Here is a 23,459-nt window from a genome sequence, read left to right on the forward strand (position 1 = left end):
CACAGACCCTTTGTTTTTCTCCCTCCTCCCAGCTTTTGAAAGTATCTTGTCTCCTCATTGGTCATTTTGGTCAGGTGCCAGCGAGGTTACCTTTAGCTTCTTAACCCTTTACAGGTGAGAGGATTTTTCCTCTGGCCAGGAGGGATTTTAAAGGGGTTTACCCTTCCCTTTATGTTTATGAAAGGAGTGATTGCCTGGAATAAACAAAGTAATACCTGGTACCACCAGCTGTTATGTAAAACAAAGTGTAGCAAAACTTGTGTCTTCCCATTTCAGAAACTGTGTGATCATGTAATTAAAGACTGTTGTCATACACACAGTTAAGGAGCAAGTTAAGGTTTGACTTGCAATCTTAGCTTTTTATTTCCTGAATTTTGAGGGCTTGGTCATGCAGTTTTAACATTCCCCAAACAGAAGATTTTGGATGGAAAATCTTTTAGGTTAAGAAACTAAAAGAAAATGTGAGAGAAAAAGAAATTCCATGATGTGAATCTGTTTCCCCAGGTATCACACTGTACCTCTGACATCTTATGACATCCAACAGGAAGGAGCTATTGACCCCCAATTTCTGCATCCCCAAAATCTTACTGAAGGGCTACTTCACAGGCTCTAAGTTGTGGAAGGGTATTATGTGATGGGATTTAGCAGTCAGGGGAAATGGCCTACATTTTTATGGGCAGACATTACCTACCGCCACAGGGGCACCTGCACAGATTACTCCTATGCTAGGCAGGAATGATGTGAGTGGGAGCTATATTAAGGCTTATGCTCACCAGAATATGGGCATACATTAATGCTGCTCTTGTTTGTGTGCCCAATGGACTAGAGGAGCAAAGATGAGTGGCTGAACTTACACTCCTGTACCAATCAGCTGTTCCCATGGATGGCTGTATTAAGGGTTGCCTCAAAGGCAGGATGGGAAGACAGGAGGGGTTCAAAGACCTGCCTACTGCTTTACCCACAGCTGCAGGAGAAAGTGGGACACTAGTAAAATGTAGAGTTTGGTAGTTTCCCTGTCCCCAGTTTTATTCTCTTCTCACCTGGGCCGCTCTGCAAGAGAAGAGCTGCACACAGATTGAGAAACATGGACTTTGCAGAAATTTTAGACTGAGGGTTATGCTCCTGTTTCAGAGAAACCCACTGTGAATGTCACATCCTTCTTGCTCCAATCCCCTAATAAATGAATACAGAGTTCCGCATGATCTCATGCAATTTGGATTTGATTTGCATTTTTGGTGAAGTTTTAGATGGAGTCTAAATTTTAACCAAACCAATTCAGCCATCCCGAGGCTCCAAAGCAAGGAAATTGTACAGTTTGTTTGAAACTCTGGCTTTGAAGCCTCTTATCGTATTGAAGCACTGAGTGCATCTCCTATATGATCTAAAATAAGACGCCACGTGTGCTGCAATAACATGTGCCCTTCCAGGGCTAGTGTCACAGTGCATTACAACAAACCATCACTTTCTTTGGAAGCAAAGGCAGCAGCAAACTTCAGATGACATGAGATACAGATGTTGTTTTGCTAGCTGATAATGATATGGCTTATGTGCATGGCCCCAGTATCAATATATAGGATTTCATTAACAAATGAAAAATCTTAAAGTGGCACTAACAGTCGTTACAAACATGTAACAAATCGAAAGGTTTAATAATTTGCAACCACAATATGGAGATACCGTAAGTGAAATAGTAAGTGTGGTTTTATCTTTGGCACCAAAATAAGCTTCATTTTTTGTGAACATTTGCATTTACTGCTCTGCACATTTGTAGACAGGGGTTAAGTTCACAAGCATAACCATGCCTGTAAGTCAAGACAGCCTAGACAGAGACTGCAGCCTGGTACAAAACATGGTTAAATCCAGTCTCACTACAAATTAGAATCAATGGCTTGATTCTCCACTGTGGTACTCTAATTTTTAATTTCAGTTGGAGTTATGCAGACCTCATGTTCATAACCTTGTTATGGGGCAACCTATTATAACTAGGTTCTCGGATACAGTTGGATTTGTAAGTCTTTGAGACAGCACATTTTTTTTTCAAAGGGTCAACTATTTTTTCTTTTATACTGTATTCCATTTTGTTTTCGCATCAACACTTATACCATCTTTTGTGTTAGCTACTCAAACTAATTCCTTCAAAATTCCTCTGGAGGGCACTATTACCACAACTATACAATTAGCTTCAGACGGTTGTAATAGAGATAAACACTAAATCCTTGTTGGCAGCAGGCAGAGTGTCTGTTAACTAGAACAACTTCTTTGGTGATGCTTTGATTTCTCATTCTCTTTTGCTGAATATGAAGCAGCATTGCTAGGTAGAGAACTGTAAGGTAGACTAAAAAGATTGTTAATGTTTTTGTTTTTTAAGGGTATGATTTTTAACAAGCAACGTCATTAGTATGCTCTCTACTAGAATGTGATGCCTCTCTCAAGGACATTAATTCACAATCCCAGTCCCAGCACACAGCCTGAGGAGCCAGACTATATGCTGGAGTGGTAAAGAATCGTCCTTCCCCTACCCTTTTCTTTGTCTACTCCAAAGCTCTCCTCTGTGGTCCTTGCTCTAGTTTTGGAGATTTAAAAGTCTCTGTGGTGCCTTAGTTCCACATGAAAGATGATGCAGGGTATGAAAAACTGGAAATGCCAAAGTTAAGATTGACCATGCAACTTTAATCTGGCCCTTGTGAGCGTGTCCATTAGGCTACCACGTGATCCCAGAACACTTTCTCTGGGACCCCTCTGAGTTTTTGCAGGGTTCTACACATTGATATGCAATCCTCAGAAAGTTCAGGGCTTTCATTTTCAGATTTTGATTGGAGCCAATGGAAATCATCAACTTAAACAATAGTTAACTCTCTAACCATATGATCTTATTTCCTTTACTCTTTTCCTCCCACCCCTTCTTTCACCAATTACATTTACCTGTCACATTTAGATTCCAATCGGATTGCAAATTCTTTGGGTCAGAGACTGTGTCTACTTGTGTGTTTGTACAGCACCAAGCATAGCAAGGCTCTGATCCTGACTGAGATCGTTGGGTACCAAAATAGTACAGAAATAATAGTAATATAATAAGCAATTTATAATAAGAGGTCATCAAGCCAAGTTGCAGTGTAGAGGGAGGGATCTGTTGAGAGTAAGGCCAATACTTGTATTTCTGTCTAAGACCCACCATGCACAGCTATGATGCTATTAAAATAAAATAAGTGATTTCACCACCTCTTTTGGAAGTTAGTTGTGGGCTCCAATAGATGGTAGATTAAAATTGAAATGAAACCATTTTTAATAATTAACTAACAAACAGAATGTATCCACCTCCTTTAAGTACCATTCCAGAATTTCCCCCTTCATAGCATCTGTATTTCCATGCTCTGAATACTAGATTCTCATAGACTCTCCTCCTAGCCTCTTATCAGATAGCAATTGAAACATTTTCTTTTAGAGAAAAAGGGACTCAGAAAAGAATGACATGAACTTTTCAAATAGATGTAAGGGGATGGAAAAAAAATGGTAGGTCAGATTTTGGGTACACCAACCTTGACAGCGTCCTTTTAAAGTACTCCCCTGGCAGCATTAACTTTTGCAACCAACGCTTGAGCAGTAGTTCACCCTTGGGCTCAGTCAGCTTGGCAGGATGACAGAGGTCAACATTTCACATGAATGAACAATTTCTCCAATATATAAGGCAAGCATACAAGTCTCTCTCCTGTTACCTGTCCTTTAACATTTAAACTGAGACAACCACAAGTACTATGCACAATGCAATTCCTTTAACCCTTGGAACTCTCATGAGGAGAATTCTCCTCCTGACTATTTTTAATTGAGGGACAAGAACCACAAAAATTAGCTTCCATTTCCTCCCTCCCTTCTTTCACACAAGCCCCCTATTACCTCCATATCCACTCCAAACTGCACAAAAAAAAATCCTGATACTCTTTCAGCAGGCCGACAGTGGGTTTTTTCTCATCTCTTTGACCAGAGCCCCTAATATGGACTAACACATAGCTTCCTACTTTGGATATAGTTTGGTAGAATAGCATGCATTTCAACTGGTCATGCAGCACATCTGTGGTGGATGTGAGATGGTGTAGTTGGAGATGGCAAGAAAAGATTAGCATGTGTAGATCTCATTGGAGTCAACAAAAACGGAATACAGTAACAGTTGTTTCTGCAGTGTTTTCCAGTGTATGTTCAGTGGCTACTCCTAAGCATAGCACTAGCAAACACATACACCAAACTCAAGACTAGGGTGTAGGGTTAAACTGTCACAAAGCCATAAACTGAAATTGCAGATGTATTTTGCAGCCTCAGCTGTGCAACCCTAGCAAACCGAGAGGCATGTCTCTTCTCAAGGGATATTAGTTGTGAGGTTAAGATTTGAACAGGCATAGAGACTGAACTATCCTCCCTGAGGTAGGGGTTGGGATTTTCAAAAGCATCTGCATGACTTAGGAGCACAACTCTCATTGACTTTCCATGACTTGAGCTTGTAGAGTCACTTAGGAACTGCTGAAAATGTCACATGGTCTTTCCAGAAGAAGGTTGAAGCAAATTGCAAGGGAGGTATAGGGGAAACTTGCATTGCAACTGCCCATGCTGTCCTTGTTTTGTAGACAAAGCACTTGAGTGTCCAGAAGAGATAGACCCCCTGAAATGCCAAACCCAGACCAAGATTTGTACTTCTACAATGACTAGGAGTATTCAAACTTCAGAGTATTTAGGGGGTTTGGTTTGGGCCCTTCTTTAGGGCTGTCAGATGAGGACTTTTCATAAGAAATTAACTACGTTAAAAACAGTCTCTGTGAAACTATTCAGTATAAAAATAGCTATTCAATAGAAGTTAGACTGGAAGATTCAGATCACAGTAATACTGAAGTGTAAAATTTACTACTCCACATTTTTATTTATGTACAGAAGGTTTAGATCCTCTGGCTGACTGAGTTGTGCTTGGCATGACATGGGGATGTGGAGGGCTGAATGTTTCTTTATGGTACTTTTCTAGCCCCCAGATCGTCAAGGATGATCTGTACTAGCCTGGATCCCAGTTACAAGACACAGTAGCCAATAGGCCATTACAGCAGCAAGAGATAGCTGGGGCATAGGGATGCCCAAAGAGCTCCCTGAGCTAGGGACTGGTATGTGAGCCATTATATATATCCTGAAGGGGGCAGTTCAGCTGAGTTTCTGAGGGTTTTGTCAATCTCTGCTTGTTTTCTGTTAAACACACCACTTGTTTTTCTCCAGTCCTCTAACTGAGCAGATTACACCCAGATAAAACTCAACATGCACCAATTTTTATATAAATATAAAACACACACACTAAACAAAGTTGGAATCCTAGGCAGTGCCTTGCCTAATTGAAAGCAGAAAAGCTCAAGTCACCATATTGATAAGAAGCCTACACCAGTAGCCAGTTGTTCAAAATTGTTGGTCTTGAAATTGTCCTTCATTCTAGGGCTTTGCTTCATTGGTCTCTTTACTTGAGCTGGTTATTCTTTTTATTGGGCTTTGTCTCTTTTGATTTACCAAACTCCACTCAATTTCTTTCTGTCTCTACATAACACTCACTGGGAAAGCTCAACAATAAGTCACTGAAATATTTGTGGGAGGCAGGAGCACTGAAGAAATGACTTACCTCTAATCACTTCTTGTTGAAAGACTGGTGATGCTCAAAACAGGAGTCACTTATGGAAGTGACCTGTAGAAATTAAGAGGATAATATTCTTTCCATAGTTGGGGAGGAGTAGGGGTGTTAAACAGCCCTTGCTTTCCCACTTGCCAAAAGACAAAAACTCATTGTGTAACTAGTCTGTAGTAGATGCTATTCATATGAACTCAATTTTCCAGAATACGACGAATTTAGAACTTAAAACTGACTCTCAGACATTAAGGGTGAATGGGGGCTTTTTGTCATTGATTTCAGTGGGGCCAGGATTTCACCCCAAAGGCCTACATGGGAGATTGATGCAGAAAAATATGACACAGAATGTAAACCTCTAATGGATAAATTAGTCACTGTTCTGGCTGAGCTTGGTAGTAAAGCTTTAGGTGGAGCTCTAATCAAAAGTGGGATATTCCATCACAAGATTGAAATAGCTGAGAATATTTCTAAAATAATGTTATTTAAGGATATTATGTCTTTGAAGGGGTTAGCCCTCAAGCAATGCTATCTTCTTTATTAAAATCTCTTCTTGATAGAAAAGATTAAGCTTTCTGTAAAAACTAAAGCTGTTTTGTATCCCTTTTAAGTTTGTAGGCACTTGAAGCTACTTAAGACAGTAGTTTTCTAATCCCTGGCAATTGCTTTTTGTGATATTCTATATGTGCTGTTTTTAACAGTGGAGGATCAAGACTGCATGAGAGTAGCACAAAGTGGGGGAGGAAAGAGGATTAAATATGAAGAGAGGTGGTTTCATCTCATAGAGCGGGAGAATAGTCCAATGGGCACTGGACTCAGAGTCCAAAGACCCAAGTTCTCTTCCCTGCTTTGCTACTGACCTGCTGTGTGACTTTAGACAAGCCACTTCCCATCTCTGTGCTTCTGTTTCCCTTCCCTTCCCTTTGTCTTGTCTATTTATATTGTAAATTCTTTGGGGGCAGAGTGTTCTTTTACTTGGTTTTACAAGTGCATAGTACAATAAATTCTCAATCTCTTTGGGGAACTCTGACTACTACCGTAAAAGAAATAAATAATCTTAATCTGGTATAATTTGAGTAAAATTGCCAAAACATATTATCCTTAAAAGCAGACTTGGGCACTGACATTGTGGTCTTATTTTCTTATGAAGATTGATATGACAACCAGAAAGGCATTTTTCAAGATAGCGTTAGAAGATTTTTAATATCTTATGTCCCAGACTCAAAGAGAAGAATCATTTGGAAAATTTGTCTAATTCCATCCAAGAACTTTATTTTACTAGTCTGAATGTTGTAGTTTGATCTCTTTACTACTAAAAATACATTAAGAAACAGCTGATCTTTCAAAATATTTCTACCATAGTTGTAAGAGAAAAAGGAGACTAGGAAGAGGAAAGAGAAAAGGCAGTAGAGAAGAAATGTGACTCAGAGCGTGGATGGGTGAGAGTCAGAGATGAAGGAAAAAGAAACAAGAAGTGGAAAAAACAGAAAATAAGTAAAGTAGGAAGTGAGGAACAGAGAAAGAAAGAGAGTAAGAAGATGACAACCTTGGGAGAGACATAGTGGAAGAAAAAAAGAATAAAAAAGAGGAGAGAAAGATGCCACAGAAGCAGAAAAACATACAAAAATAGCAAAGAGCAAACTATACATAATGGAAATGGAATACGAAAGAGACTAAGCAAAGTAAAGGAGATAGAGCAGTGTAACAGAATAGAAAAAGACTACTCCACTTCTGGGGATACTTTTATTCCCAATTACATGGTGGCTTGGGACCTGTATTTAGTGGATCAGATTTCCAGAAAATTAAAAATCTGAAGACTAGTTTGTGCTCTGAATAACCGTTACAAATTGACTTGCAATGCCTTTAGGCTCTCTCCGGGCTAGCTGAATTTTCCTCTTCTGCCTCATTGTTCTAATATTCATGATGACCTTACTTTACCTCTTTGATTGCATCATAGCATTTTTATCCCTTTAACCTTTTTTTGTTTCATACCTTCGCTTTGCTTTATAAGGACAACTATGGCTGGCACCTATGTTTAACCAATCAGAAAGAAGGTCAATGTAACAGGGTCAGCCACATCTTACATGCAGCACCCTGCCTTAGTTTCCCCTCTTGGTTCTTGAATAATTCAAAAAGAAGCTTTCCAAAGTCCAATGACAGCCCTTCTTGGGGTCTGGTTATACTTACTCAAAAAGGTCTTCCACCTTAGCCTTAAATGGGATACAGACCTTCCTCTGTGAGTAGGGTGTCTTTCTCTGTTCTCTAAACTTTGGGATAAGAAACATGAGCTGGCGTTCCTTCTTTGTCTTCTCCACAAAAGGAAAACAAAACTTCCAGCTGAGTCTTTCTAAACCAAGACCCAACTGCCTTCTTCAGGGACCACTGCAGAAGACTCTCTGCCTCTCTCTGCAGTTCCCTCTTTGGCTGTCCACAGGCCTCCGTTCTTCTACCTCAGATACCTTGTTTGGTCATATGACCACCTGTCTTTTGACTTGATTCATTCTCTCCACCGAGGGAGACAAATCAGCTGTGTCACAGGTGGGCTGAGACCTCTCTCCCTTTGGAAGGGCCAGCTACCCTGTGACAGTCAATAATATAGTGAAAACAACACAGCTAGTGATATGAAATGGTTGTAGACACAAAGTAAGAATTGACACAAAGAAACAAGGCAATGGTCCATATAATTTGGTACTTTGTTTCTAGTATTGGCCAATGCTGGATGCTTCCAAAGATTGTCAATTCACTCATCATGCAAACACTGTGCAATACAGGCAGAGAGGAATTTCTCATTGTCCAAAGATTGTGAATGTTTTATGCCTTAAAGCACGTACATAGATGGCCCTGTTAATTTCATCCTAGGTAGTGTTGATTTTGAGTTGGCCTTATTTAAATTGTTTATTCAGTTTGTGAGGTTTTAAATTATTGCACAGGGAACACAAAGATTACTACAGCTGTAAAGCTGGAGTGGACTCAAATGATATATGGATCCAGGATGTTGGTTCACACTCTAAATTTTGTTTGGTTCAGCTTAGTAAATAGGCTTCATCCACATAATTTATAGATTGATATGGGTTTGGATCCCCAACTTCTCCCATCCATGGTGCAGGGATATTTCATTTGATGAGGTTTTGGTCTGGACCCATCTCTGTAATCTAGTTACAATTTTATTCAAAAGAAGATGAGTTTGTTCAATGCACTAATCTGAAAATTTACATTCTGCAAAATACTCCTACCAATTTGTCTAAACTTTGAACTTCCTATAAAAACATAGTAGAATCATGCTAATATAGCAATAAAACTTTAACAAGGGGCACAGCAGTAGCCTACTGATGCAAAACTTGAGAACGCTGGACCTCATTTCTTCAGCCACGCAAGAGGAGCACCAGTAGTCTACTCATGCACACCCTATAATGGGATAGGTGCCCAGATATCACGATGATGGGTAAGAATTAGAGCTGTCTATTTTGATAAAATTTTCTCTGGGGGAAAAGTCAAAAAAAATCATTTTGAATTTCTCATTTCAGTAAAATATCTTATATGATTTTCTCATTTTGATTCATGTTATTTAGATTTTTATAATATAGTCAATATATTTTATTTAATATATTAAAACAGGAAAACATTTTTATCATATTGAAACAGAATTATTTGACATCATGAAACCAAAATGTTTTGATGGTGTTAGACAGAAACTTTTTTGAATTTTCATTTAATGGAAAGTTTCTAAATTTTAGCTTTTTGGTTCGGACTGAGAACAAAACAAAATCTGAAATGTTGGAATTTACCATGGAACAGAAATTTCATTTTCTCACCAGGTCTAATAAGAATGTATACTGAATAAGCTTGTTGGTAAAAAGGCTGTGGCTTTTAAAAAATAAATAGCCTGGCACTTGTGGTCAGGAGTTTACAACTGTCACTGCCTTCTCCTGAACCAGTCTACTTTGTCTCAGAATGCCCCCTTTCCCTCCTCAAGGCTCCCTTTATTATTTTTCCTCCCTTATTACCTATCACATCCACACTTTACAACTGGCAGAAGGGAGTTTTTAAAACTATTTTTCAATTATGAGGACCCAGCTGCGCACTCTTAGAACTGAACATAATTGATGCAACCAGAAAGGCCAGATCAACTAATCCAAGTGCAGCTCTGGATAGTCAGGGCCAGGTTTTCAAAACAGCTCAGCTCCTATTTAAGCGCTACATTAACCAGCCAGGCCAGAAGTGTGATGATGACACTATAGGGGTATTAAACTCTTTTTAAAATGTGGCCCTCATTTAGGTGCCTAAAATGGGACCCTTTTGAAAATACAGTTGCAATGGTGGCTGCTGATCACTTGAAAATCTGGCCCAGGACTCTTTTGAAAATCTTTTCTTCAGTGTCTCCAGCCAAGCACTTTACACTAATGACTAGAGATCCATTACAAGTTATTTAATAGTGTGAGTTAGTGAGTAAATAAAGCAAGCACAATTCAAAAGCAAGGAGGAGAGTGCATCATAAAGTATAGTTCATTCAATTAGTCCCACAATCTAGTTTTAATTGCAAGGTTTATCATATTATATTCTATTATATTAAATGTTCAGAAGGCTGTTTTGGAAAAGCAATAAAGTCTTAGTCAGCAGGGTCCTCATTTCAAAACTTTGTTCTTACATCTTTGCTGTGAAGAGGGGAAAGATCACTGGATTTACAGTGTTAATTAATCACTGTGAGAATTAGTGGTGTGTGTGTTAACATGACTATTGTACATTTTTTATTCATTATAATTGCTAACCCTCAGTCTCCTGAGTCCTGATGGTGACAGCCATCTTGCTGACTCATGACACTGGCAGTTGGGGGAATCCACTGTAAGAGACTTTTAATAAACTAGTTTATATGCTGTTTTAATACCAATTTAACCACCCTATAGACTTCAATGTTTAATATCTAAACAACATCTCTTTTATGTTTACAAAGTAAGGACGATGCTCTGATCTGAAACCAATATTTCAGTTCTGAAAGAGACTGGCTCAGTCATTGGGCCAAATCCTGGAGAGCGTAGGAGGTAATGGAAGGTCTCAAAGGCATGGGTTTGCTGCATGAGGCTCCTCAACCACAAGGAAGCTGCAAAGAAGCTTTGCAACTTTAGCTCTGCCACTGCACAGGGGGATGCAGAAGAGAAATGACAGGGATGTGCAATACTGGAGACACGACCAGTAGGGGATTATGTAAGCCAGATACTGAGGGGCTGTCACTAGGAGAAGGCACGGATGCTATTACTAAAGCTGCTTGTGCTCCACTGTCCCCACAGAAAACACATATGGGCAAAGCCCATTTTCTCGGGTTTTGTGCAAGGTTCAGGATTTGTCCAATTAACTTCCACATGCCAGAATTGCAGTTTGCTAAAACATGACCAGAACAAAGATAGGATATTTTTCTAGTGGCAAAAGACTGGTGAATCAGAAAAGCAGCAGACAAAAAGTCCTGCCAAACAGGAAACCCAATATACCAGTTACTGAAAAGCCAGTCATCTAACTTGTCACCCACAGAGAAGGAGGGAATACAACTCAAGGACGAGTCAATTTTAAATTCAAACTTTACAAGACAGGATTGCTCACAGACCTTCGGTGACGCACACCAAGCATCACGCCATGGACTGTGCTGAGATGAACAGAAAAGAGTTGCAGCAGCTCCTCAGCTCAAACTGTTTTGAAACCAACACTGCAAGGATCTAACCTGCTGCAGTAACAGGCTCTTGGTGCACCTATATCAACAGCTCTAGTCTAGTGGACTGAGCATGGATCGAGGGACCAGAATAAACTAATTTTATTCTCAACTCTGCCATTGATTTGTGTGGCTTTGAGCAAGTCATTTCAATATCTCTGAGACTAAGGAACCCAACTCGTGAAATGTTAATAAGGTTTACCCACCAGTTTTGTTAAACACTGAACACTACACAAGAAAAGTGTTATATAAGTGCAGAATACTGTATTATTATTCATTATTATTGCTTTGTGTACACAAAATCTCACTTGTCTTCACTGACCAGTACTAGGGAGCAGCAGTTAAAATGCATAAAGACTAGCTGAATTATAAAATGCAAATAAAAAGACAAATCATAAGGGCCTCTTTTTGCTAATATTTAAGCTCAAGTAAAACTCTACTTGCATGCCTTAGAGACTATCAAACTAATTTGAGCATAAGCTTTTGTGAGCAACAGCTGCTACTCTGAAACCTCTACTTGCATGGGTAGTCTCATTGACTTCAGTGGGAATACTCACATTAGTAAAATTACACACATGTTTCAGTGTTTGCAGGATCAGGGGCTAAGTTTATTAGGCCTGAATATAATCTTTATATCAGTTCCTAACTTGAAATACAAACTCAAATCAACTATATTAAAGAGCACCTTAATGCTTTTAATTATACTGTACTTTGTTTCCCATTTACCCCTTTCAACTGTCACAAGAAACTGACAAGAAATTTAAAAAAAAAAATCTCAATAAACCAAGTGAAATAGAAGTAGAACAGAACTCAGGCCCCGTTCAACAAAGTACATGTTTAAGTACATCCCTGTTATTACTTCTGATGTCAACAATGCTTAAGCATATTCCTAAAGCTGAGTATAATCTTAAGTATTTTGATGAAGAGTGATGGACTGCTGGATTGGGGACCAAGTGTAAAAGAGCTCATACTACCCTCAGTAACATGCATAAGAGTCAAAGTCATTAAAGAGAGATCAGCTTTCTAAAAAATATACATAAATACCAGGGCCCCCATTCTTCCTGAAATGTGGCACCCAGAACTGGACACAATACTCCAGTTGAGGCCCAATCAGCATGAATTTGAGCAGAATTACTTCTTGTGTCTTGCTTACAACACTCCTGCTAATACATTCCAGAACGATTGCTTTTTTTGCAACAATGTTACAGCATTGACTCATATTTAACTTGTTCTTTCGTTATTTTTAGCCACTGATTCTAACTCATTTTCACTGGCATTCATTAAGTTAGATGCCCAGTCACTACTAAAACTTTTTGGTGAAAACTGAAACAAAAAAGTCATTTCGTGCTTCTGCCATTTTCCACATTTTCTGTAATGAGACTAGTCATTCTTGCAGTACTTTAGCACTTCCCTTCTCCTGCTGGAATCAGGAAATATAGCTACATGTACAAATGTAAAGAGCCCTCAACTTCTTTGAACCTCAAAAAATGTTCTTTCAAAGTTTTGGATGAATGCTAATGGCAGGATAGTGGAGGGTGGCTGTTATTCTTTAAGCCAGTTAGTCCATTCCTACTGAAAAACAATTAAAACAAACAGAGATGTGAGGGTTTAAGACACTCCTTATATATTTTGCAGAGCTGTGCTCTGGTAAAAGTTTTAAATAAAAGCAACATATTCCTCGAGAGACAAAAGGACCAACTAGAAAATCCAGTCCAATCATGAAATGGGCCAATAACTTGTATGCCTATAGTAAATGACTCAGTTTAATAGTTTTATTCATAAAAGCATTCATTTAAGGTGACCCCTTCTCTATTTAAAGAAATGGTCACCCATCCAGGAGAAGAAATTATTATTTTTATTTTAGGTAGAGATAGGTCCAAAATCCTAATATTGGATCTAAGGTCTTTGAACTTTGTTGACTTTTGGATCCGGACCCAAACTTAGTGGCTCAGATCCCCTCTGTTTTTAATTCCTACAGATTTCTAAGACCATGAGTGCATTTTAAAACCAGGGGTTTTAGGTAAGAGCGGCTCATGTATGAAGACAAAAACACCCCAGAACAAAACAACCAACCCCGCATCCCCCTTCCCTTCTCTTTTTCTCTTTCAGGACCAGTCTGGTAACTCAAGGGTAGTTTTTAAACAAAAATTTAGGATGAGGACACTTAACAATAACACTTTACACTTCTCAGCATCTTTCATAAAAAAAAGAAGGAGATAAGCACTATCCAAAGCACTATACAATTATTAGTTTAACCACACACTACACCCAGTGAGGTAAGCAAATATTCACAGTTCCTAGATAAGTCCAAGGAGACATAGGAGAGCAGCAGCAATGCTGGAAGAGAACCTAGGAATCCTCAGATCCAGACCCCTGCCTAAGCACCAGACAACACCACACTGCTTTGCTATATGTACGTAAAAGTAGCCTCGCATCTTTGGAGACAAAAAATTATGCTACTTTGCTGAGTAAGCTTCTAGGAAGAGAATGCCATCTTTAACAAGAGCACTGAGGGAGACTCTGAAGGTGAAGCACTGCAAAATGCAATCTGGTTATTGATTACAAATTACTACCCAGTCTTTTAATCTGCTTCAAAGTTGCTTTCTTTTCCCATGATCCCAAATAATACTACTACCTAGAGCTCTTACACAGCACTTTCCATCACTAGATCTCAAAGTGTTTTACAAAGGAGGTCAGTATCATTATACCCGTTCTACAGATGAGAAACTGAGGCATGGAGAGGGTAAGTGATGTACCTATGGTTACCCAGCAGATCATTGGCAGAGCCAGGAATAGTACCCATTTCTCCAAATGGGTGCCCCAGACACCAAACCACATTGCCTAGATGTTACTGTAACATTTTGGTGTCCTTCGTATTACTTTACATGAACTATTGCACTAAAACTTTCAAAAGCATGATTTTAGCTTGCTATTTTTAAAACAAATTCCTTTAAAAGTTCCACGTCTTTCTGTCTGTTTCTTTAGGTGAGGTTTTTCGCAGGAGTGGGTGGGTGAGATTCTGTGGCCTGCGTTGTGCAGGAGGTCAGACTAGATGATCATAATGTTCCATTCTGACCTTAGTATCTATGAATCTATTAAACTTATTAATAGTTACTACAGACAGAGCAAAGAGGTGGGAGGTTGATTTTGCAGAGCTTCCTCAGATGGCTTTTTGATTTGTAAGAATTATAATGAAGGATAGTTTGAATTCATTCTCCATTTAATCTGAACTGCTGAAGTTTGGGAAATTTTTCATTAAAAAAAGTTTCCACTTTGGCCCTTCCAAAGATTCAGAGAACAGATTCTGTTCAAGTACATACCAAAACATTTGGATGACTTACTTGACTGTCTGAACTCCTTGACTGTACAAAATGGAATTAGAAATCTCATAAGAATGAGCTTTCATGTGAAATTTAAAATACTTCCAATCTCCAGCAAGGTAGATCAAAATGGATTCATGGATTTGTGAAAGGGATCCAGTTCACAGGCATCAAAGTTAGAGAGATTCATGTCTGGTTTCTCCATGGCCAAATTTCATTCTGCCTATCCAAGATGGGTCTGATGTTCATCTACCAGAACTGGAAAGGGGATAGCTGGAATAACAGAACTCAAAGTTCAGGGAACCAAATGTCTTCTTTTAAAATTGGATTGTAATATGAACCCAAGTTTAAAATAGGGAGACAGTTTCCATTATCTCAGAGGATTTCACAAAAGGGGCGGGGGTGGGCGAAAACGAGGAGATCCATTCTCTGTATTTCTGGCACAGACTCACATGCAGAGAGCGGTCAGGCCTTACTTCTAACTCATAAGGGTGCTCTGACCTCAGGGATAGTTTTTCTTCTAAAACTAGGATATGATTTTCTAGTTAAAATATAAAACAAAAACAAGCTAGTCTACAGTAACTATGAGAACTACATATGTTAATGATGTACCAAATAACTGCCTACCAGAGTCTAGCTGACCCAGGAGTGAAGAGAAACTATTTTTCCTGAATTTTCAAGTAGGGTTGGAGTGCACAACTAAACTGAAGCTTCTCTCTCCCTCTCTCTCTGAGAAAACAAAAGAAAACAGCTTCTGGCATGCTCAAACTTTAAACCACCATGAACAGCAGTCTGATGAAGTTAAAGGTTGTCAGATGGAGGGGGAAAAATGTTCCAGAAAGTCCGTAGACTATTTGTGGACACAAAGACAATTTGAACAAGTCGTGGCTGAATCCAGCTCACTGGGAACTTCTCAGCAAAAATCCCTATTTTTTTGGTGCACTCAGAAAATGCTGATTCATCAAAACAAGTTATTTTGTTGGACACTTATTGGTTTTGACTGACTCTTTGTCTGGAAGTTCTCTGGTCCAGGATGGATTTTCTGGTGAAAACCAGAAAGGGAGACAGAGCAGTGACTTAACTGGGTATCTTACATACCAGGGAAGTGTGCTGCTGAGCTATTGGCTATTCTGGGGCCTGTGGTTGGTGCGCACTCACTCACTCTCTCAATCGAAAAATAAAAAATGCCTTGATTTTGTTCTGCATCTCAGTGAAAGAAGCATTGAAGCCTTGGAAGAAATGTTGAAACCTTGAACTTTTTCACAAAACAGAAACCCTGTTTCCCAGCCATCCTTATAGCTTGGTCCTATCTACAATTCAAACACAAAGCACAGCCAATTTAACATACTCTTGCAATTTAAGTTGAAGAGTTTGCAGAAGTCTAGTTACTAGAATAAAAAAGGTTGATTTATTTGGCCAAACTGCATTATATGTACCTGTGTTTTCAAATAATATCATATACATTGCAACTTTAAGCTGTAGCTCTCCAAGCTCTTCATTTGCAAAAGTATTATGATCACTGTGAGGACTCGGGGCTTGTCTACATGATATATTACTGTATGGCAAACCAAGGTATGAATCTACAGTGCACCAGCTTAGCACACAGGAGGTTGCTATGTGGCAAGTCCCAGAGGTCAACTTAGTATACTAAGGCTTGAAAACATCCTTGCCCCCAAGATACTAAAAAAGTACCTATGGAAAAACAAACTCAGTATTATATATTTGCACTCTTCTGAAATATTTGTGTTAATGTTACACTACAATAATTTAATTCTGGTTAATTCATCTTAATTGGTTGGTCTCACTACTGTTCCTACATGTTATGTTTGATTCGCCCCCACCCTGATATTACCTGGGGTTCTTGCAACCCAAAGCTCTTGGTAATTTTACTCTGTGTGAGGTGGTGTCAGGAAATAAATCAAGGGAGACATGGCCGTTCGACCGATAGATGGCTGGCAGAAACAGGACAACACAAAAGTGCTTTCATTTAAAGATAAACTTTACTTAGTCTCAAGCACTTACACACGTCCACAACAGGTTGGTAAAACATCCCCAACACTCAATAATTAACAAAGTTGTGTGTGGCTCTCAAGAGGCAGAGCAGCAGTCTTCCGAAGGCCAATCTTCCGTCTACCCGTCTACCCGTAGGGACCACAAGATGTGTCCAGAGGGAGAGTCCCTGAAGAATCCAATCACCCAAAACTTTTTCCCCTTATTTATTCATTAGTATTACAACACCACTCCACTCAAAGAAAACTTGTTAAGCAAGCAATTTCAAAGGTTATGCAAGAGGTTTCCTTCTGATCATCAATTAGCCAGATGTGTTTTTTCAGCGTTTGCATGCCTTGAGGCCCTGACAGACACATTCCTGAGGGCACATATAGACAAGCTTCTTGTTTTTCTAAAAAAGCATATCTCAGCAATCTGAACAGAGATCTTGTCAGGAAGGATGTGAGGTCAAGCTGCCCTTTCTGTGGCACCCAAACCCCCTCCCCTCCTGACTCCATCATGCTAAGGCTGCTGCATAGGCCCACTTACAGCCTGCTAGCTTGACTGCTTTTAGCAATGAGCAGTAGTGGTTCGGACACTTTACTGGTTTGCCAAGATCTCCCCGTACATGGACACAAAATATTATTGTTAACTCCTGTACAAGGAATGTTTGGGGATGAATCCCAAGTCATCTTGTGGTCCCTGAAATTTATTATTATACCTGGCTATTTTATTCTTCTTCTGTTAGCTTTCTTGAGATCTAAAAATATTGCTCTATGGACTTCTGGAGACAGGCCAGTCCTCGCTTACAGACAGCCCCGAACCCGAAGCAAATACTCACTAGCAACCACACATCACACAACAGAACCACTAACCCAGGAACCTAACCTTGCAACAAAGCCCGTTGCCAACTTGTCCACATATCTATTCAGGAGACACCATCATAGGGCCTAATCACATCAGACACACTATCAGAGGCTCGTTCACCTGCACATCTACCAATGTGATCTATGCCATCATGTGCCAGCAATGCCCCTCTGCCATGTACATTGGCCAAACTGGACAGTCTCTACGTAAAAGAATAAATGGACACAAATCAGACGTCAAGAATTATAACATTCAAAAACCAGTCGGAGAACACTTCAATCTCTCTGGTCACTCAATTAGAGACCTGAAAGTGGCAATTCTTCAAAAAAAACAAAAACAAAAAAAACCTTCAAAAAACACACTCCAATGAGAGGCTGCTGAATTGGAATTAATTTGCAAACTGGATACAATTAACTTAGGCTTGAATAAAGACTGGGAGTGGATGGGTCATTACACAAGTAAAACTATTTCCCCATGTTTATTTCCTCCCCACCCCGCTGTTCCTCAGACGTTCTTGTCAACTGCTGGAAATGGCCCACCTTGATTATCACTACAAAAGGTTCCCCTCTGCCCCCCCTCCCCCCACTCTCCTGCTGGTAGTAGCTCACCTTACCTGATCACTCTGGTTACAGTGTGTATGGTAACACCCATTGTTTCATGTTCTCTGTGTATATAAATCTCCCCACTGTATTTTCCACTGAATGCATCTGATGAAGTGAGCTGTAGCTTACGAAAGCTTATGCTCAAATAAATTTGCTAGTCTCTAAGGTGCTACAAGTCCTCCTTTTCTTTTTGTAGATATGTTCAGTGAACTGAAATGAAATATGAAATGGCTCAAAAATATATATAAGCTCACATGCTAGCTTAAATTTTGGACACTGCTGGTCAGTGGTGCTGGAACAATTTTTATAGTGGGGGTGCTGAAGGTGGAAACCTTGTCTTCGAGTTATTTCTACTTCAAGCAAGGCGATGCGGCAGCACCCCAAGGGCCTCTAGTTGAAGCACCTATGCTGCTCGTTTTAATGAAAACATTGCTTAAGCGAAGTGGATACTAAACTGTTAATTAACTTGTAATCTGTTTGGGGGCAAGGGTCATTTTATGGCGTGTATGTATAGAATCTAACACAATGGAGCCCTAATGTTGTGTAAGTCCAGCTTCTAGCATAATTGACCCCTGGGCCTGACTAGGGCTTCTGGATGATACTTTAGTACAAATGCACAATAATATTTAGAATTCTATAGAAATTTTATGAATTCAGTGAGTAATATTAGCAAGAAATCCTTAATATGTTACTTAATTAACATTACTTTTATAGATTTTGGACATTTTAAAAAAATAAAGTAAACAACAGAGCCCATATAAAATATCTCAAACTCCAGCAATCCAAAGAAAAGAAATAGTGCACTGTATCCAGGGCTTAATGTCAAGTCCTGAGATACAGGGATCAAGAAAGAGGTCACCACTGGATTTCTAGAAGGGAGTTTGTTTTAAAGAATGAGGATGTGATACCAATATCTGAATGTCTAACTAAAACAACAAGGAGTCCTTGTGGCACCTTAGAGACTAACAAATTTATTTGGGCATAAGCTTTTGTGGGCTAAAACCCACTTCATCGGATGCATGGAGTGAAAAAAACAGTAAACAGTATATATATTACAGCACATGAAAAGATGGGAGTTGCCCATGGGTCTAGATGATGCCATGGATGTAGAAGCTCTCTACACCAACATTCCACACAAAGATGGACTACAAGCAGTTAGGAACAGTATCCCCGATAATGTCACGGCAAACCTGGCAGCTGAGCTTTGTGACTTTGTCCTCACCCACAACTATTTCAGATTTGGGGACAATATATACCTTCAAGTCAATGGCACTGCTATGGGTACCCGCATGGCCCCACAGTATGCCAACATTTTTATGGCTGTCTTAGAACAACGCTTACTCAGCTCTCGTCCCCTAACGCCCCTACTCTACTTGTGCTACATTGATGACATCTTCATCATCTGGACCCATGGGAAGGAGGCCCTTGAGGAATTCCACCATGATTTCAACAATTTCCACCCCACCATCAACCTCAGCCTGGACCAGTCCACACAAGAGATCCACTTCCTGGACACTACAGTGCAAATAAGCAGTGGTCACATAAACACCATCATATAACAGAAACCTACTGACCGCTATACTTACCTACATGTCTCCGGTTTTCATCCAGACCACATCACACGATCCGTTGTCTACAGCCAAGCTCTAAGATACAACCACATTTGCTCCAATCCCTCAGACAGAGACAAACACCTACAGGATCTCTATCAAGCGTTCTTACAACTACAGTATCCACCTGCTGAAGTTAAGAAACAGATTGACAGAGCCAGAAGGGTACCCAGAAGTCACCTTCTACAGGACAGGCCCAACAAAGAAAGTAACAGAATGCCACTAGCCGTCACATATAGCCCCTAACTAAAACCTTTCCAGCGCTTCATCAAGGATCTACAACCTATCCTGAAGGACAATCCCTCACTCTCAAAGACCTTGGGAGACAGGCCAGTCCTCGCTTACAGACAGCCCCCCAACCTGAAGCAAATACTCACCAGCAACTACACACCACACAATAAAAACACTAACCCAGGAACTTATCCCTGCAAGAAACCCCTTTGCCAACTCTGTCCGCATATCTGTTCAAGGGACATCATCATAGGACCTAACCACATCAGCCACACCATCAGGGTCTCATTCACCTGCACCTCTTCCAATGTGATATATGCCATCATAGGCCAGCAATGCCTCTCTGCCATGTACATTGGCCAAACCAGACAGTCTCTACGCAAAAGAATAAATAGACACAAATCAGACAACAAGAATTGTAACATTCTTCAATCTCCCTGGACACTCAATAACAGAGTTAAAAGTGGCAATTCTTCAACAAAAAAAACAGACTTCAAAGAGAAACTGCAGAACTGGAATTAATTTGCAAACTGGACACCATCAAATTAGGCCAAAATAAAGACTGGGAGTGGCTGCATCACTACAAAAAGTAATTTTCCCTCTGTTGATACTCACGCCTTCTTGTCAACTGTTGGGATGGGCGGCGCCCACCTTGATTGAATTAGCCTCATTAGCACTGACCCCCCACTTGGTAAGGCAACTCCCATCTTTTCATGTGCTGTAATATATATATATTATTATACACTGGTTATATACACTGGCTATATTATATATATATATATATATATATATATATACACATACACATACACACACACACACTGGTTACTGTATTTTTCACTCCATGCATCTGATGAAGTGGATTTTAGCCTATGAAAGCTTATGCCCAAATAAATTTGTTAGTCTCTAAGGTGCCACAAGGACTCCTCATTGTTTTTGCTGATACAGACTAACATGGCTACCACTATGAAACCTGTAACTAAAAGCTATAACTAATTCAGTCAGTCTGAGAAATAATCCCCCCAAAACGTCAGAAAATAAATTCAGAGTAAAGTAGGGCAAATCTTCACAATTTTTAAAATACACTCTTCAAAATGCACCAAAGAAGTAATATTACTGTCTTTTCTATCAGAAGTGCATTCACTTCTTCCTTAGGCTATTGAACCAGGCTAAATTTTATCTTCTTTAAAATAGATTATTTTGGCTTTATTATATATATATATATATATAATGAATTCCATCCAGAAAGACAGTGATGAAGCTAGATGGAGCTACTATAAGGTGGGTGCATAACTGGTTGGTACACCATTTCCAGAGAGAAAAGGAGTACTTGTGGCACCTTAGAGACTAACCAATTTATTTGAGCATAAGCTTTCGTGAGCTACAGCTCACTTATGCTTGAATAAATTGGTTAGTCTCTAAGGTGCCACAAGTACTCCTTTTCTTTTTGCGAATACAGACTAACACAGCTGTTACTCTGAAACATTTCCAGAGAGTAGTTATCACTGGTTCACAGTCAGGCTGGAAGGGCACATCAAGTGGGGTCCCATAGAGATCAGTCCTGGGTCTGGTTCTGTTCAATATCTTCATCAATAATTTAGATAATGGCATACAGAGTACACTTATAAAGTTTGTGGACAATACCAAGCTGGGAGGGGTTGCAAGTGCTTTGGAGGATAGGATTCAAATTCTAAATGATCTGGACAAACTGGAGAAATGGTCTGAAGTAAATAGGATGAAATTCAATAAGGACACACGGAAAGTACTCCACTTAAGAAGGAACAATCAGTTGCACAAATACAACATGGGTAATGACTGCCTAGGAAGGAGTACTGCGGAAAGGGATCTGCGGGTCATAGTGGATCACAAGGTAAATATGAGTCAATGGTGTAATACTGTTGCAAAAAAAGCAAAGTGTTCTCGGATGTATTAGAAGGAGTGTTGTAAGCAAGACACAAGAAGTATTTTTTCCGCTCTACTCTGCACTGATTGTGCCTCTGTTGGAGTATTGTTTTCAGTTCTGGGAGCCACATTTCAGGAAAGATGTGGACAAATTGGAGATCATCCAAAGAGCAAGAAAAAGGATTAAAGATGTAGAAAACATGACCTATGAGGGAAGATTGAAAAAAAAAATGGGTTTGTTTAATCTGGAGAAGAGAAAACTAAGAGGGGACATGATAACAGTTTTCAAGTACATACAAGGCTGTTATGAGGAGAAGAGAGAAAATTTGTTCTCGTTAACCTCTGAGGATAGGACAAGAAGCAATGGGCTTAAATTGCAGCAAGGATGGTTTAGGTTGGACATTAGGAAAAACTTAATTATCAGGGTGGTTAAGCACTGGAATAAATTGCTTAGGGAGGTTGTGGAATCGCCACCATTGGAGATTTTTAAGAACAGGTTAGATAAAAACACCTGTCAGGGAAGATCTAGATAATACTTAGTCCTTCCTTGAATGCAGGGGACTGAACTAGAAGACCTCTTGAAGTTCCTTCCAGCCCTACTATTCTATGATTCAATGAAAATAGCTTCTTCAGCAAAGGTCAGATATGGTTATACTTTTCAAACATTTAAATTTTGCCTCCTCATCTGAGTTTGGGATGAAAGATTTAAGATTATATATACTCACTGCTCATGTTGAAGCCTCGTTTTCTTATATACCCCACTTATGTCAACACTTTTGCACGATCTCCAGAAGAAATAAAACACAGTAATTGCTCTGAATACCTCATCAAGGGCTTTGCCATATATATTCCATTTAGGGGAGAAAGATTTTTTTAAGAATACAGTAAAACTCTTTTTCCATTATCAATAGCAGATCATACTTAAAGTGTATCATACTTAAAGTTCAAGCAACCTTCAAATTATATCTGTCATTTCAATAATATCCACCCCTTGGCTTTCATGCCAAGTAACCTCAAGTTCATCATTTTAATGTGAATTGCCATCACTTCTAGTCTTCTGTTAAGAATCACTCTTTTACCAAAGCTACAGACAAATACTTAGCCCTTTCAACCTGCACATTTAGAGCAGTTTAATTCCAATTTTCAGTTTGTAATTCCTCCCCAATGGTTGGTATCTTAACCTCCATCTTAGACACAAAATGTTCTTATGCCTCAAATTTAACATTAATCCTTCCTTCTAATTCCTTAGTCATCTCAAAGGCTGCATGAGGTGGAACTTCAGAGGATGAATCTCCTTCTAACACATTCCTGGCTGCTTGTCACAATTTAGGGATTGAGAAACTGCAGTTGCAAAATGACTGCCTGCAACTTCTTTTCCAGAAATATCAACCCCAGCAGCAAATAATGCCAAAGGCCTCTTGTACTTAATTAATCTCACCCTCTTTCCCCAAGTCTTCTTACATTGCAGAGGAATCTCAGACGTACAAAGGATCTGGCCATATCACTAGAAAGTTAGGGTATGTCCACACTGCAATAAAACACCTGTGGCTAGCCCTGGTCAGGTGACTTGGGCTCAGGTGACTTGAGCTGTCGGGCTGTAAAATT

This window comes from Lepidochelys kempii, chromosome 1 (genome assembly GCF_965140285.1).
Source record: "Lepidochelys kempii isolate rLepKem1 chromosome 1, rLepKem1.hap1, whole genome shotgun sequence".
Lineage (NCBI taxonomy): Eukaryota > Metazoa > Chordata > Testudines > Cheloniidae > Lepidochelys > Lepidochelys kempii.